At 40.2% G+C, this 16778-nt stretch overlaps 1 pseudogene; it reads left to right on the forward strand.

Moving 5' to 3' along the window:
• Positions 1 to 9224: 9224 nt before the first annotated feature.
• LOC118009908 lies at positions 9225 to 9540 on the forward strand (annotated as a pseudogene).
• Positions 9541 to 16778: the final 7238 nt, after the last annotated feature.

A 16778-nucleotide genomic window follows, 5' to 3' on the forward strand; every position in this document is an offset into this window, starting at 1 on the left:
TTACCAGACAATTTTTTAAAGCTACAATACAGTATGATGAGTGCTATGTTGGTAGAAGAACAAGATGCTAAGATAGCATTTGACAGAAGCACCTAAGCTAGTCTGGGCAGATTCCCAGGAAGACTGACATTTAAAGCAAGTTTGACGGATGTTAACCAGGACAAGGGAGGAAGTGTTCCTAACAGAACAGCCTTTGCACAGGCTCAGAGAAAGCAGGGCCCAGTGCAGGAACCCAGTATGACTGAAGCAGAATTCTGTGACAGAGCTGGTCAATAGAATTGAGTTTGGGTGGGCGCCTGGGTGGCTCAGTTGTTAAGCGTCTGCCTTTGGCTCAGGTCATGATCCTAGGGTCTTGGGATTGAGTCCCGTGTCGGGCTCCCTGCTCAGCGGGGAGCCTGCTTCTCCCTCTGCCCCTTCCCCTCCCCCTGGTTGTTCTCTCTCTTTCTCTCTCTCTTGCAAAAGTAAATAAATAAAATCTAAAAAAAAAAAAAAAAAAAAGATGAGTTTGGGCTTCTTCCTAAGGACCCTAGCAAGCTGTTGATGAGCTTTAAAGTTGAGAATAACTTTCAGGAAAATAATGGTCATGGGCTGTCTCACAAAGGTCAGTCACGTTATTTTTCTCAGAGAAAACAAGCCTCTATGCCTGAATGTCAGGGGAAGAAAATCAGTTACTCCCTCTTTCTTCTTTGCCCCACTGTTCAGAATCTCAAGACTCAAGGGACAGTGGTTTCTAAGCCGTCTGGCAAGACCTTTGCCAACAAGTTGTCTACTGTCCAGCAGCTGCTTGTGGTCCCCACAGAACCAGAATGGGCCACAGGGGCCACTGGATAGATATATCCTTCTCTCTCCTCTCCTTGTGGACAGCTTTTTCAGCTTTGTCCCAATCCTCCATGGCCAGGAGAGTCTGGAGTTCCTGTCTTAGAGCAGCGCTTGGCTGTCTAACTGGACCACCCTTCCACCAGATACCTCATGGCTCCTTCCCTCACTTTATTCAGGTCTCAGCTCAACTGTTAGCTTTTCAAGGAGGCCTTCCCCATTACCTTTATCTAAAGCTAAAGCTTCCTCTCTCCCTGTATCTCACTGTATCTGCTTTGTTTTCTTTGTTGTACTCATCTCTACCTGACATTATACTGTATATTTGTTTATCTGTTTCTCTTGCACTAGAATGTAAGCTCCATGAAGTCAAGAAGTTTGTCCTGAGGGCAAGAACCTTCTCTGTTAGGGTATGATGCACTAATGAAACACCCCTAAATCTCTTAGCTTATCTCAACAGAAGTTCATTTCTTGCTCACATTTATGCCCAATGCTTCATTCCAACAGGAGCTTCTACCACTCCTGCACCAGTGAAAACATAATGTAGCAGATCCCACACTGGCTCTTAAAGCTCCTTCCCTAAAGAGATGCCTGTGGTTTGCATTCACATTTTACTGTCCAAAGCAAGTCATATGGCCACAGGCAATGAACATGTGCAGAAACAAAAACAAAAACAAAAAAAACCCACAGGAGGAAATTCAATACCTATCCAACTCTCAGCAAACTAGGAATAGAAGGGAATTTCTTCAATCTGATAAAGGGCATCTATGAAAAACAGCACTAACATGACACTTGGAGGACTGAATGCTTTCCTCCTACGATCAGGAACAAGGCAAGATTGTCTGCCCTTACCATTTCTACTCAACATTGTCCTGGAGGTCTTAATCAGTGCAATAAGGCAAGAAAAAGAAATTAAAAGCTTACGCATTATATTTATTCAGAGATGGCATGATTGTATATGTGGAAAATCTTAAGGAATCTAAAAAAAAAAAAAAAAAGCTACTAGAAATCCTAAGTGAATTCAGCAAGGTCACAGAACTCAAAGTCAATATACAAAACTCTATTTTTATATTCCAGACATAAACAATTGGAACTTGACATTTTTAAATAGCATTTACAATAGAGTTTTTTAAATGAATACATAGCAGTAAATTTAATAAAACTTAAGGCTTGAACATAGAAAACTATAAAACATTGATGAGGAAAGTTAAAGAAGACCTAACTAGTTGGAGAGAAATACCATCTTCATACATTAAAAGAATCATTGCTGTTAAGAGCCAATTCTGTCCAAATCAATCAGTCCCAATCAAAATTCCAGCAGGTTGTTTTCGGGTTTTTTTGTTTTTGTTTTTTTGCATGTGTGAAGAAACTGACCAAATGATTCCAAAATGTATATGGAAATGCAAGGGCCTAGAATAGCCAGAATTATTCTGAAAAAGAACAAACTTGCAGGAATTGCATTATCTGATTTCAAGATCTATTATAAAGCTATAGTAATCAAGATAGTGTGGGTTTGGGGCGCCTGGGTGGCTCAGTCGTTAAGCGTCTGCCTTCGGCTCAGGTCATAATCCCGGGGTCCTGGGATCGAGCCCCGCGTCGGGCTCCCTGCTCGGCGGGAGGCCTGCTTCTCCCTCTCCCACTCCCCCTGCTTGTGTTCCTGCTCTCGTTGTCTCTCTGTCAAATAAATAATAAAAATAAAAATCCTTAGAAAAAAAAAAAAGATAGTGTGGGTTTTTTTGGGATGCCTGGGTGGCTCAGCCGGTTAAGCGTCTGCCTTCAGCTCAGGTCATGATCTCAGGGCTTAAGTGTCTGCCTTCAGCTCAGGTCATGATCTCAGGGCTCTGGGATGGAGTCCCACATTGGACTCCTTGCTCAGCGAGGAGCCTGCTTCTCCCTCTCCCTCTGCCATGCCCCCTGCTTGTGCTCTCTATCTCTCCCTCTCTCTCTACAAATAAATAAATAAAATCTTTAAAAAAAAAAAAAAAAGATGGGGCACCTGGCTGGCTCAGTTATTAACATCTACCTTCAGCTTGGGTCGTGATCCCAGAGTCCTGGGATCGAACCCCGCGTTGGGCTCCCTGCTCAGTGAGAAGCCTGCTTCTCCCTCTCCCTCTCCCCCTGCTTGTGTTCCCTCTCTCACTGTGTCTCTCTCTGTCAAATAAATAAATAAAATCTTTAAAAAAATAAAAATAAATAAAATAAATAAAAATTTAAAAAAATAAAAAAGATACAGTGTGTATTTGGTGTAAGGATAATACAGATCAGTGGAATAGGATAGAGAGCCTAGAAATAAACACACAACTGGGTTTTCACCATGTTGCCAAAGGAATTTAATAGGGGGAAGGATATTCTCTTCAACAAATGATGCTACAATTAAATGATTCACCCTAACCCTTACCTCATACCACATACCAAAACAAAACAAACAAAACCCCACAAAACAAACAAACAAAAAAATAGATTAAAGACCTAAACATAGATGCTGAAACTATAAAACTTCTGGAAGAAAATATAGGAGAAAATATTTATGACCGTGGATTAGGCAAAGATCTCTTTTTCTTTTCTTTTTATCCCCTCTGTATAATGTTTATTAAAAGAAGAACCAGTTAGATATTGGGTGAAAGATTTCTTAAATAGTACATAAACCATTTTTAAAAAATAAAAGACCCCAAAAAACACACAAAAACTAAAGACACTGTTAAGAAAAACAAAAGGAGGAGTGCCTGGATGGCTCAGTTAAGCGTCTGCCTTCAACTCGGGTCATGATCTCAGGATCCTCCGATTGAGCCCAGCATCAGGCCACAGGTCCGTCTCCCTGCTCAGCGGGCAGTCTGCTTCTCCCTCTGCCCGTCTCCCCCACTCCTGATTTCTCTCTCAAGTAAATAAATAAAATCTTAAAAAAAAAATAAAATCTTTTAAAAAGTATATAGTATATTTGTATGGTTCCATTTATATGAAACTCTGGAAAATAAATTCTAACCTTTCTAGGAAAAAAGCAGAGTTCTATCCTGGAGCCAGCAGTGGGGGAAGGACTGAACATGATGGGACACATAGGAAATTCCAGGAGATAGAAATGTTTTGTGTTTCATCTGTAGGAGTGGTGACATGAGTACATAAATGTACCAAAACTCACTGAGGTGTGCCTGGGTGGCTCAGTCGGTTATTTGTCTGCCTTTGGCTCAGGTCATGATTCCTGGGTCCTGGGATTGAGCCCCCCGTTGGGCTCCCTGCTCCACGGGGAGCCTGCTTCTCCCTTTCCCTCTGCCTGCCGCTCCCCTGCTTGTGCTCTCTCTCTCTCTGTCAAATAAATAAATAAAATCTTTATTAAAAAAAAAAGACACTTTTCAAGAAAGTAAAAAGACAACCAATTAAATGTGAGAAAATATTTGCAAATAATATATCTGATAAGGTACTTGTATACAAAATATATAAAGAACTACAACTCAACAACAAGAACAACAAAACAACCTGAGTTTAAAATGGGCAAAGAAAAAAATGGAAAGGGTCTGAAGAGAGATTTTTTCGAGAAAGATACACAAATAGCCAGTGAGCACAGGAAAAAAAATGCTCAATATCATTAGTCATCAGGAAAATGTAAATCAAAGCTACAATGATCCCTGTTCATGGATTGGAAGGCAATATTATTAAGATGTCAATGCTACCCAAAGTCATCTACAGATTCAAGGCAATATCTATCAAAATCCCAATGGCATTTTTTGCAGAAATAGTAAAGGCCATCGAAAATTTAGATGGAATCACAGGGACACCAAATAGCCAAAACAATATTGAAAAAAAGAACAAAGCTGGTGGTTTCACATTTCTGGATGTCAAATCTACAAAGCTATGGTAATCAAAACAATGTGGTACTGGCATAAAGACAGAGATATAGACCAATGAAATGGAATAGAAAGCCCAGAATCAACTTATATATTTGGTCAAATAATTTTCAACATGGGAAAGAACAACGTTTTCAACAAATGATGTTGGGGAAATTGGGTATCTACATGCAAAAAGCCTAGAAGTTGGACCCTGTCTTACACTGTCTACAAAATTAACTCAAAATGGATCCAAGACCTAAATGTAAGAGCTAAAACTATAAAATTCTTAGAAGAAAATATAGGGGAATAGCTTCATGACAGTAAATTTAGCAGTGAATTCTTAGGGATGACATCAAGAGCAAAGACAACAAAAGAAAAGATAAATTGGTCTTTATCCAAATTAAAACTTTTGTGCATCAGGGGACATGATCAGTAGTGAGAAGGCAACCATGGAATAGGAGAAAATATTTGCAAATCATATATCTGATAAGCGATTAATATCCAGTGTATATAAAGAACTCCTACAACTCAACAACAACAAAACAGGCAATCCAATTTTAAAATGGGCTAAGAACTTGGATAGGCATTTCTCCAAAGAAGACATACAAATGGCCAATAAGTACATGAAAAGATGTTCAACATTACTAATCATTAGGGAAATGCAAATGAAAACCACGAGATACCACTTCATGTGCATTATGATGGCTAATAAAACAAACAACAACAACAATAAGCCCAGGAAATAACAAGTATTGACAAAGATGTGGAGAAATTGGAATCCTTGTGTATACTGCTGGCGGGAATGTAAGATGGAGTAGCTCTATGGAATATAGTATGGCCGTTCCTAAAAAACTAAACCTAGAATTACCATATGATCCAGAATTCCACTTTTGGGTAAATACCCAAAAGAAATAAAAGCAGGGACTCAAAACAAATATCTGCACACTCATGTTTATAATAGCATTATGTTGGTGCAGGGACTCATGGAGGTGGAGAAGTTGTTGAGTACAGAGTTTCAGTTGAGGAAGATGAAAGCAGGTTCTGAACATGGATGGTGGTGATGGCTGAACAACAGTGTGAATATATTTAATTCTACAAAACTACATATTTAAAAATGGTTAAAATGATAATTTTTGGGGTATATTTTGCTGTAAAAAGGGAGGGGTAAACCATCCTGGAAGAAAGCTATTTCTATTTTACATAGAAGAATTGAAGATCTGGGAGTGCCTGGGTGGCTCAGTCAGTTAAGCATCTGCCTTTGCCTCAGGTCATGATCCCAGGGTCCTGGGATCGAGTCCCACATCCAGCTCCTTGCTCAGTGGAGAGCCTGCTTCTCCCCCCACCCGCCACTCATGCTCTCTCTCTTTCTCTCTCCCTCACTGAAGTAAATAAATAAAATCTTTAAAAATAAAAAGAAAAGAAATGAGGATCTGTGAGATTATTTTCACAGTTAAGGACATTCAAATTGCAAGTTTGAGAGACCACCTCTAAAAATATATTAAATTAAACCCACCCCAAAGAAAGACCACAATAAGATGCCACGTCATACCCATTAGGATGGCTATAATCAAAAAGTCAGCTAATGTAGAGAAATCTGAACTCCCACATGTTGCTGAAGGGAACGTAAAATGGTGTAGCTTCTTTGGAAAATAGTCTGTTTAATGGCAGTTCTTCAGATGATTAAACAGAGAATTACTATATGACTCAGTAATTCCACTCCTGGATGTATAGCAAGAGAAATAAAAACAAAAAATTTGCATGCAAATTCTTTACCAGCATTATTCATAACAGGCCAAAGTGGAAACAACCCTATCTATCAATGGAATAAAGGATAAACAATATGTGGTCTATCCATGCAATAAAATATTACTTGACCATAGAAAAGAATGAAATAATGATACATGATATCTTGAAAATATGCTGAGTGAAAAAAGCCAGGCACAAGAGTCCACATAGTATATGAGTCCAATCATATGAAGTCTAGAATAAAGGAACTCGTAGACATGGAAAATAGATTAGTGGTCACTTAGGGGTAGAGGTTGGGAGGAATGGGAGGATAGGGGATTCTAGCTAATGGGTGTAGGGTTTCTTTTTGAGGTGATGAAAATGTTCTGATTCTTTTTCAGCTTTATTGAGGTAAACTGACAAATAATTGAAAATAAAAGTGTGTATGTTTAAAGTGCACAACATGATGATTGGACATATGTATACTTTGTGAAGTGATATCATAATCAGGTTAATTAATATATCCATCACCTCACATGGGTACTTTTTTTTCCCCCTTTGTAGTGACAACATTTAAGGTCTACTCTCTTATAAAGCTTCAAGTATGGGGCGCCTGGGTGGCTCAGTCAGTTAAGCATCTGCCTTCGGGTCAGGTCGTGATCCCAGGGTCCTGGGACTGAGTCCCACATTAGGCTCCCTGCTCAGCAGGGAATCTGCTTCTCCCTCTACCCCTTCCCCTTGCTTGTGATCTCTCTCTCAAATAAATATATAAAATCTTAAAAAAAAAAAAAAAGCTTCAAGTACAGTATAGTCCCCATGCCTTATATCACATCCCCAGGGCTTATTCATCTTGTAACTGAGGCTTGTACCCTTTGACCAGCATCTCCCCATCTCTTCCCACCCCAACCCCCCCAGCTCCTGGCAATCACCACTCTACTCTCTATGAGTTTGATTTCTTTAAAATCAATATTCCACATACAAGTGAGATCATGCAGTATTTGTCTTTCACTGCTGGCTAATTTCACTTGGCATAATGTCCTCTAGATTCATCCCTGTTGTTGCTGATTGTAGGATTTCCTTCTTCTCATGGTTGAAAAATGTTACATTATATTATACATTATATTATATACATGTTACATATAGTTTGTTATGGTTACAGTTATATATAGTTATGAATGGTTATACATATATATATACACACATATACACACACACACACGCACACACACACATCTTCTTTATCCATTAATCTGTCCATTGACGGACAGCTAGATTGTTTCTATATCTTGGCTATTGTGAATAACATTGCAATAAACATGAGAGTACAAATATCTCTTTGAGATACTGTTTTTGTTTCCTTCAGCTATATACCCAGAAGTGGGATCCCTGGGTCATACAGTATTTCTGTTTTGAGAAATTTTTTTTGAGAGATAGAGTGCAAGCAGGGGTGGGGGGGCAGAGAGAAAGAATCTTAAGCAGGCTCTCTGCTCAGCACAGAGACCAAGGGGGCTCAATCTCATGACCCTGGAGATCTGCACCTGAGCAGAAATCAAGAGTCTGACACTTAACCTACTGAGCCACCCAGGCGCCCCTCTATTCTTAATTTTCTGAAGAGCCCCCACACTGTTTTCCATGGTGGCTGCACCAATTTACATTCCCACCAACAGTGTACAAGAGTCCTCTTTTCTCCACATCCTCCCCAACACATTTTATCTATTCCTATTGTCTGTTTTATAAAAACTATTCTAACAGTGTGAAGTGATATCTCACTGTGGTTTTGATTTGCATTTCCCTGATGATGAGTGATGTTGAGCACCTTTTTATGTATCTCTTGGTCATTTGTAGATCTTCTTTGGAGAAATGTCTTTCAAGTCCTTTGCCCATTTATAAATCTGATTATTTGATTTTTTTGTTTATATATTTTGGATATTAACCCTTTATCAAATACATGGTTTGCAAATATTTTTGCCCATTCTGTAGGTTGCCTTTACATCTTCTCAATTGTTTCCTTTGCTGTGCAGAAACTTTTCAGTTTGTTGTAGTTCCACTTGTTTATTTTTGCTTTTGCTGCCTGTGCTTTTGACATCGTATTAAAAAAATCACTGCCAAGACCAATGTCAAGGAGCTTTTCCCCTGTTTTCCCCTAGGAGTCTTATGATTTCAAGTCTTACATTTAAGTCTTAAATTCATGTTGAGTTCATTTTCATGAGTGATGTAATGGAAATCACAATGAGTGATTTCCATTCTTCTGCATGTGCCGGTCCAGTTTTCCCAACACCATTTATTGAAGAGACTCTCCTTTCCCCACTGGGTATTCTTGGTGCCTTGTCAAAGATTAACCATATATACCTTGGTTTATATCTGGGCTTTCTGTTCTGCTCCATTGGTCTATATGTCTGTTTTTATGCCTGTTTTATACAAGTTTTACAACGTAGTTTGAAATCAGGAATCGTGATGCCTCCACCTTTATTTCTCAAGATTGCTCTAGCTATTCGGGGTCCTTTGTGATTCCATACAAATTTTAGGATTTTTTTTCTATTTCTCTGAAGACTGCCATTGGAATTTTTATAAGAATTGTATTGAATCTGTGGATCACTTTGGACATTTTAACAATATTAATTCTTTTACCCCATGAACATGGGGTATCTTTCATTCATTCGTGTCCTCCTCAATTTCTTTCATCAATGTCTTATTATTTTCAGTGTACAGGCCTTTCACCTCCTTGGTTAAATTTATTTAAGTATCTCATTGGTTTTGATGCTATCGTAAATGGATTGTTTTCTTAATTTTCCCTTCTGAATTTGTTAGTGTATAGAAATGCAACTGAGAGCAACCTAAGCATCACTCTGTGAAGGCTACTTGCTGGTGTCTTGGTCTTCCTGGCATCTTTACTGCCCTCTGGTGAGGCTACTGTGGTTTCTGCGATGAGCTCCCATAAAGAGAACATAGTCTGTTCCAGGCCTCAGGCACTAAGGATACGCTTAGCTTCAAAAACGACAAATTTGATAAAAGTGTCCAGACCAAGAAAATTAAGGCAAACCTTCATAATGGAGTATGTCAGCACTGTAAAGAAGTTCTTGAATGATGTGCAAAACACAGCAAATACAAACCATTTTCAAAGCCTTAAAAATGAGTTAAATGTTTACAAAAGACAGTGAAGTATTCTTATAATGTGTAGACCATGTGTCTGCGAATGTGAAGTTCGTGCAAAATGTGTAAAAAAAGAAGATACTGTTATTCTGTTTAATAAAGAAACAGAAAAGGGGCACCTGGCTGGCTCAGTTGGGAGAGCATGTGACTCTTGATCTCAGGTTCATGTGTTCAAGGCCTATGTTGGGTGTAGAGCTTACAGAAAAGAAAGAAAAAGAAAGAGAAAGAGAGAAAGAAAAAGACAAAACATATTGAAAATAATCTAAATTCCAACCATAGAAGAAACTGCAGAAGAAATGAAGATGATTTACATTTTGAAATGGATCTATACACAGAAGATGACAATAAACTGATTAATATATTAAAATCAGTTTGAAAAATGAAATTCTGACCAACTTTTGACTTTAAGGGTTTTACAAAAAACAAAAACAACAAAAAAACACAACACTGCTAAATCCTAATGAGGAAACTGGAATAGCCTATAGAAAGTAGGCAAAATTTATACATGGACAGTATAAATTGTGTATATTTGAATAATTATAAAACTCTCATCCAGGGGCGCCTGGGTGGCTCAGTTGGTTGAGCGACTGCCTTCGGCTCAGGTCATGATCCCGGAGTCCTGAGATCGAGTCCCGCATCGGGCTCCCTGCTCGGCAGGGAGTCTGCTTCTCCCTCTGACCCTCCTCCCTCTCATGCTCTCTGTCTCTCACTCTCTCTCTCAATAAATAAATAAAATCTTAAAAAAAAAAAAATTAAAAAAAAAAAAACAACTCTCATCCAGAGTTTACTTATAATAAAGTTCAAAGTAGCATATGTTAGAATGAAATGAACACTGAATGCCAAAATGAATATGAAGCATCGTATTGTAGTTCGTGGGAATTATTTAGAATAGACTTCCTAACAGCAACTAAGCCAGAAAAGCAAAATGGAAAATGTGGGTGTGCTTGCAAGAAGGGGTTCTGTTGACTCGGGGGTTTTGGGTGCGGAGCCAGAAATTTCAGTGGGAGGTAAACCTCTTACTTGGGATACAGTTTCTCTAGAGAGAAGTCTTCCAGTCCCCTGATTGGTGTCACAGTAATACGCCTGGCTGTGAGCATGGCAAGGGAGAGTTTGTGGGGTGGAGTGGAAAATGCCAGTGAGGGGTCTTACCATCCTTTCTGTAGTCTCAGGCAATCCCTCCATTTTCATGATCGAATCTTAGATATGTTACATCTGGGGTTCCCATTTAGCTCTTTAGTTTGCTTTTCCCCTAGAAATTGTCTTTTCTTCCCGTGAAGCATAGAGAGGTGGTATCCTGTCTATACGTCAGGCTTGTGAAGGCAGTCTGGAGTCTAACTCTTCTGTATAAGAACTTTCAACCAATTCTTGTGGCTTTCAGCCCACTCCTTACTCTCACCTTCCAAGGAACTTGGCCTCTCCAATTTTAGAGGCTTTCCAGAATTCTGAGGCACAAATGGGTCTTGCTTCACGTTTGGCCTTATGTCGCTTATACCTGTTTATTTCTTTACTGTCATTCTAATTTGGTTTCAGAAGGAAGCAGAGAGAAATGTGTGTGATCCATCTATGGTTAAACACATGATAAACATGATAAAAGCCAATGGTCTCCTTTTTTTTTTTTTTTAAGATTTTATTTTTAAGTAATCTCAACACCTGACAGGGGCTCAAACTCACAACCCCAAGATTAAGAGCTGCATGCTCTAACAACTGAGCCAGCCAGGCACCGCCCCACCATGGTCTGCTTTTATTTATTTTTTTAAGATTTTATTTAGGGCGCAAGGGTGGCTCACTCAGTTAAGCGTCTGCCTTTGGCTTGAGTTATGATCCCAGGGTTCTGGGATTGAGTCCCGCGTCAGGCTCCCTGCTCAGTGGGGAGCCTGCTTCTCCCTCTTCTCTTCACTCATGCTCTCTCTCCCTATCTCTGTCTCTGTCTCTCTCTCTCAAGTAGATGGATAAAATCTTTTAAAAAAAAACAAACAGGATTTTATTTATTTATTTGAGAAAGGCAGAGTGCAAGCGGGGTTAGGGAGAGGGACAAGCAGACTCTGTGCTGAGCATGGAGCCCAACATAGGGCTCAATCTCACGACCCTGAGATCCTGACCTGAGCCAAAATCAAGAGTCAGATGCTTAACCAACTGAGCCACCCAGGCGTCCCTTAAAGTAAGAGAGAACATAGCTGTGCCTCCCCCCCTGGAAATTTTAAATGATAATCTGCAAGAAAAAATCAATTTACTTGGTTTTACAGGAATATACCATTATTTAATGTGAGCTATACACACATACTATATGCCTGTGTTTTATGATCCATGTAATATATGGTCACTTTACATAATTGAACTATATTAACCTAGTAGTGATGGAGTGAATCCTGACATAATTATGCAAATACTAGTCCTTAAATAATCCAAATAGTCCTGGGAAAAAAATTATGAAATCCCTATTGGAGGGATGTGGTGAGAGCCTTATAAAAGCCTAAGCTACCTAATTTGAAAACAAAATAAGTAAAAATTAACCCTCAAAAATTTACTCATAAGAAAATTCTAGCACCTGGAACAGTTTGAATTGATTTTTGACAATTTATGACTTCCTTCAGTTTCTAAGAACCCATTTAAAAGGTTAATAACTGTCAGGCTAAAGAAAAAAAAAGAATACAGTCTAGCATAGGCTATAGTTTACATATTACACATATAGTTTTTTACCCTTTATTTTTTTTTTTTAAGATTTTTTATTTATTTGACAGAGAGAGAGACAGCCAGAGAGGGAACACAGCAGGGGGGGCGGGAGAGGGAGAAGCAGGCTTCCCACTGAGCCGGGAGTCCGATGCAGGGCTCGATCCCAGGACCCTGGGATCATGACCTGAGCCGAAGGCAGACACTTAACGACTGAGCCACCCAGGTGCCCCAGTTTTTCACCCTTTAAGGAAAAAAATAAACCCAAGGTGAAGGGGGTACCCTGTGAGCTTCAGATTTGAGGTCCAGAGTTCCTGTCCTCTTTAGCTATCTGCCTATTTCCAAATTTCTGAATATAACCTTTGGCAATGATCCTGCTGCCTTTAGCCACCCTGTGGCTATAAGAACTTCTGGTCGTCAGAACTGCTTTTAGGGAGAAAAAAAAAAAAAAAGAACTGCCCTTAGAAACTTCGAGGTCAGAGGTGATCCTGGAGCCCAAGAACACTCTAAAGGGCTCTCCACAGTCACAAACTAGTCCTGTCCATTTATTATAGAAGAGAACAACAATAACAAAAACAAAACTCTGGAAAAACTGTGCTGTTTTCATAGGCACTAGGTCCTTTGCAGAGGTAAAAATACAGTACTGTGCTTTATCCATGTGAAATACTCCTTAACCAATCACTTGGAATTGGGAGTGAATGAATCAAATTTTCTTTCCAGAGGAGTTAATTCCAGGTAGTAAAACTCTGATTCGTGCTTAAGGTATAAATAAAACACTACACTTGGATGCAGTGCTCTTGCTGACTTCCTTTCTCAGAGTTCTGATCCCAAACTACATTTTCGAGCTCCAAAGAATCTAAGTTATTTCCTTCATTTTGTTTATCCTCACAAAAGATTACAAAGGGGTAGGAAAGCATGATTCCACATTTTAAATTAACCTTAAATGATCAAAACTCAGGCGAGAATAGTGATTACTGAAATTGAGTGATGTTTATCACTCGGCATCAGGGAAATCCAAATCAAAACCTCAATGAGATACCACCTCACACCAGTCAGAATGGCTAAAATTAACAAGTCAGGACACGACAGATGTTGGCAAGGATGCAGAGAAAGGGGAACCCTCCTAAACTGTTGGTGGGAATGCAAGCTGGTGCAGCCACTCTGGAAAACAGTATGGAGGTTCCTCAAAAAGTTGAAAACAGAGCTACCCTACGATCCAGGAATTGCACTACTGGGTATTTACCCCAAAGATACAAATGTAGTGATCCGAAGGGGCACGTGCACCCCAGTATCCACAACTGCCAAACCATGGAAAGATCCTAGATGTCCATCAACAGATGAATGGATAAAGAAGATGTGGTGAATATATACAATGGAATATTACATAGCCATCAAAAAAAGAAATCTTGCCATTTGCAATGACGTGGATGGAACTAGAGGGTATTATGCTAAGTGAAATAAGTCAATCAGAGAAAGACAAGTATCATATGATCTCATTGATATGAGGAATTTGAGAAACAAGACAGAGGATCATAGGGAAGGGAGGGAAAAATGAAACACGACAAAACCAGAGAGGGAGACAAACCATAAGAGATTCTTAATCTCAGAAAACAAACTGAGGGTTGCTGGAGTGGAGGGGGGTGGGAGGGATGGGGTGGCTGGGTGATGGATATTGGGGAGGGTATGTGCTATGGTGAGCACTGTGAATTGCGTAAGACTGATGAATCACAGACATGTACCCCTGAAACAAATAATACATTATATGTTAATTTAAAAAAAAGAAATTGAGTGATGTTTATTTTTAAAATAAATAAAAGTGAGGGGTACAAAGAGGACCTTTCTGCAGAGAGCTGCAGATGAGCTTTCCACCTCGCTCCCATCTGCATGTGTCTCCTTTGGAAACAGCCCCATGTTCTTTTTTTTTTTTTTTAAAGATTTTATTTACTTATTTGAGAGAGAGAGAATGAGAGACAGAGAGCATGAGAGGGAGGAGGGTCAGAGGGAGAAGCAGACTCCCTGCCGAGCAGGGAGCCCGATGCGGGACTCAATCCCCGGACTCCAGGATATGACCTGAGCCGAAGGCAGTCGCTTAACCAACTGAGCCACCCAGGCGCCCCAGCCCCGTGTTCTGTCTCTGCTGAATCATTAACAATCACTGGATGCCCCCAGAGGCTTGGAGTGTTTGTAGCATCACATGAGATAATGAGAAAGCCCATTATAAACCTATAGGTCGGTGCTGATTTTTTTTTTTTTTTTTAACATTTGGAATGGGTAAGCAGGGAGAGAGCCCTGAATCCTGGCTACGCTTTGAGAATGGCTCCCCTCCTGATCACGCTTCTGTGGAGGGCCAGGCAGCTAACTGGGCAATGAACTCCCCATCTCGGCTTTAGCTAGGCTGTAACTTGCCTTAGGATTTTGCAGTTCTTTGGGTACTGAATTATGTCTGAGCACAAGCTAATGACTGAACCCTGACAGGCCAGATCCTGGTTGGCATCTGGGACTGCCATGATGAAGCATCAGAGAGAACTTAAGACAAGCACAGTGGATGGGCGCCTGGGTGGCTCAGTTGGTTAAGCGACTGCCTTCGGCTCAGGTCATGATCCTGGAGTCCGTGGATCGAGTCCCGCATCGGGCTCCCTGCTCAGCAGGGAGTCTGCTTCTCCCTCTGACCCTCCCCCATCTCATGTGCTCTCTCTCTCAAATAAATAAATAAAATCTTTAAAAAAAAAAAAAAAAGACAAGCACAGTGGAGGAAATGGCTCCCACCGACGCTCTCATTTTAGAAACCAGTTAGTCTGAGGCCACACAATGAATCAGAGGCGGGGCTGGTATTAGAACTCGGGTCTTCTGGCCCTAACACAGTGCCCCTTCCCCCACACCATGCTGTTTAGCTCTGTCAATATTTCAAAACAAATTTGTTTAGCCTGATGGTTTTGCTCCAATGCAAAGTCCAAAAGCAAAGAAAAACCCTCAAACAAGAATTATATCATGAATAGGGTAATACGACCAACAACTCCACACAATAACCACCTACACCAAGTGAAGAGAGTCATAAGGGATACACAGCCTTGGCACAGAGGTGGGTTTTTTTCCCTCAGCTTTATTGAGATATAATTCACATACCATAAAATTTGTCCTTTTATACAATTCAGTTACTTAATACATTCAGAGTTCTACAACCATCACTATATAATTTCAAAACATTTTCATCACCCCAAAAAGAAACTCTGTACTCACTAGCAAGTACTCCCCATTCTTCACCCCTGACCCCCTGCCAGCCACTAATCTACCTTCTATTTGTATGCATTTGTCTGTTCCGGACATTTCATATAAATGGAAGCATATATACAACATGTGGTCTTTTGTGACTGGCTTCTTTCAATTAGAATGTTTCCAAGGTTCATCTATGTTGGAATATGTATCAGTACTTCATTCCTTTTCATGGCTGAGTAATATCTTATTGTATGGATATACCACATTTTCTTTATCCATTTACCGGTTGATGAACATTTGGGTTATTTCCATCTTTCGTCTATTATGAATGTCACTATGACTGTTCATGTACAAGATTTTTCGTAGACAGACATGTTTTCAATTGTCTTGGGTAAATACCTGGAGTGGAATTGCTGGGTCATGGCAACTCTATTTTTAACTTTTTGGGCAACTGCCAGACTGTTTTCCAAAGCAGCTGCACCATATGACATTTCTACCAGAGCATTCCAATTCCCCACATCCTCGACAACACTTGTTATTGCCCATCCTCTTGATCACAGCCATCCTGGCTGGCTGGCTGTGGCAGAGTTTTTATAACAAAAGTGACAGTTAAAATACTCTAGGGAAGCATATTCTCTGATCAACCATATGACCCAATCAGCCCCACAAGTGGTAAAATAGGACATAATACTAATTATACTGCCCTATCCTACCGCTTGTAGTACCCTCCCTAACAGTTAAGGACGGTGGCTCTCAAAATGCAGTCCCAAGACCAGCAGCACCAGTTAGAAATGCAAAGTCTCGGGGCGCCTGGGTGGCTCAGATGGTTAAGCGTCTGCCTTCGGCTCAGGTCATGACCCTGGAGTCCCGGGATCGAGCCCCGCATCGGGCTCCCTGCTCTGTGGGAAGCCTGCTTCTCCCTCCTCCACTCCCCCTGCTTGTGTTCCCTCTCTCGCTGTGTCTCTCTCTGTCATATAAAAAAAAAAAAAAAGAAAAAAAAAAGAAATGCAAAGTCTCAGACTCTGCCCCAGACCTACTGAGTCAGAGACCCTGCAGTGGGACCCAGTTCCCTATGATTCTGGTGATTCTGACACCTGCTCAAGTTCAAGGGAAGGCAACATCTGTTGCAGGGCATCTTTGCCCCCAATGTCAGCTTTAACCACCTTATTAGTGGTGATTAATACACACCAAATCCATCATCCTCTGCAAATGAGGATGGCAGTGACCAAGAAAGAACTTTCTAAAGGATTCCATCATGCAACTCAAGTGGAAGGGTTTGACATTTTCCAGTGATGAGTGATATTGATATAAATTGTTCACAATAATTAATTCTGGACACAGACAACCTAGCTGGAAGGTAAACAGGAATTTCATAAGCACCATCCAAGGCGG

The sequence above is a fragment of the Mirounga leonina genome, unplaced genomic scaffold (genome assembly GCF_011800145.1).
Source record: "Mirounga leonina isolate KUSES-001 unplaced genomic scaffold, KU_Mleo_1.0 Mir_128, whole genome shotgun sequence".
Taxonomy (NCBI): Eukaryota; Metazoa; Chordata; class Mammalia; order Carnivora; family Phocidae; genus Mirounga; species Mirounga leonina.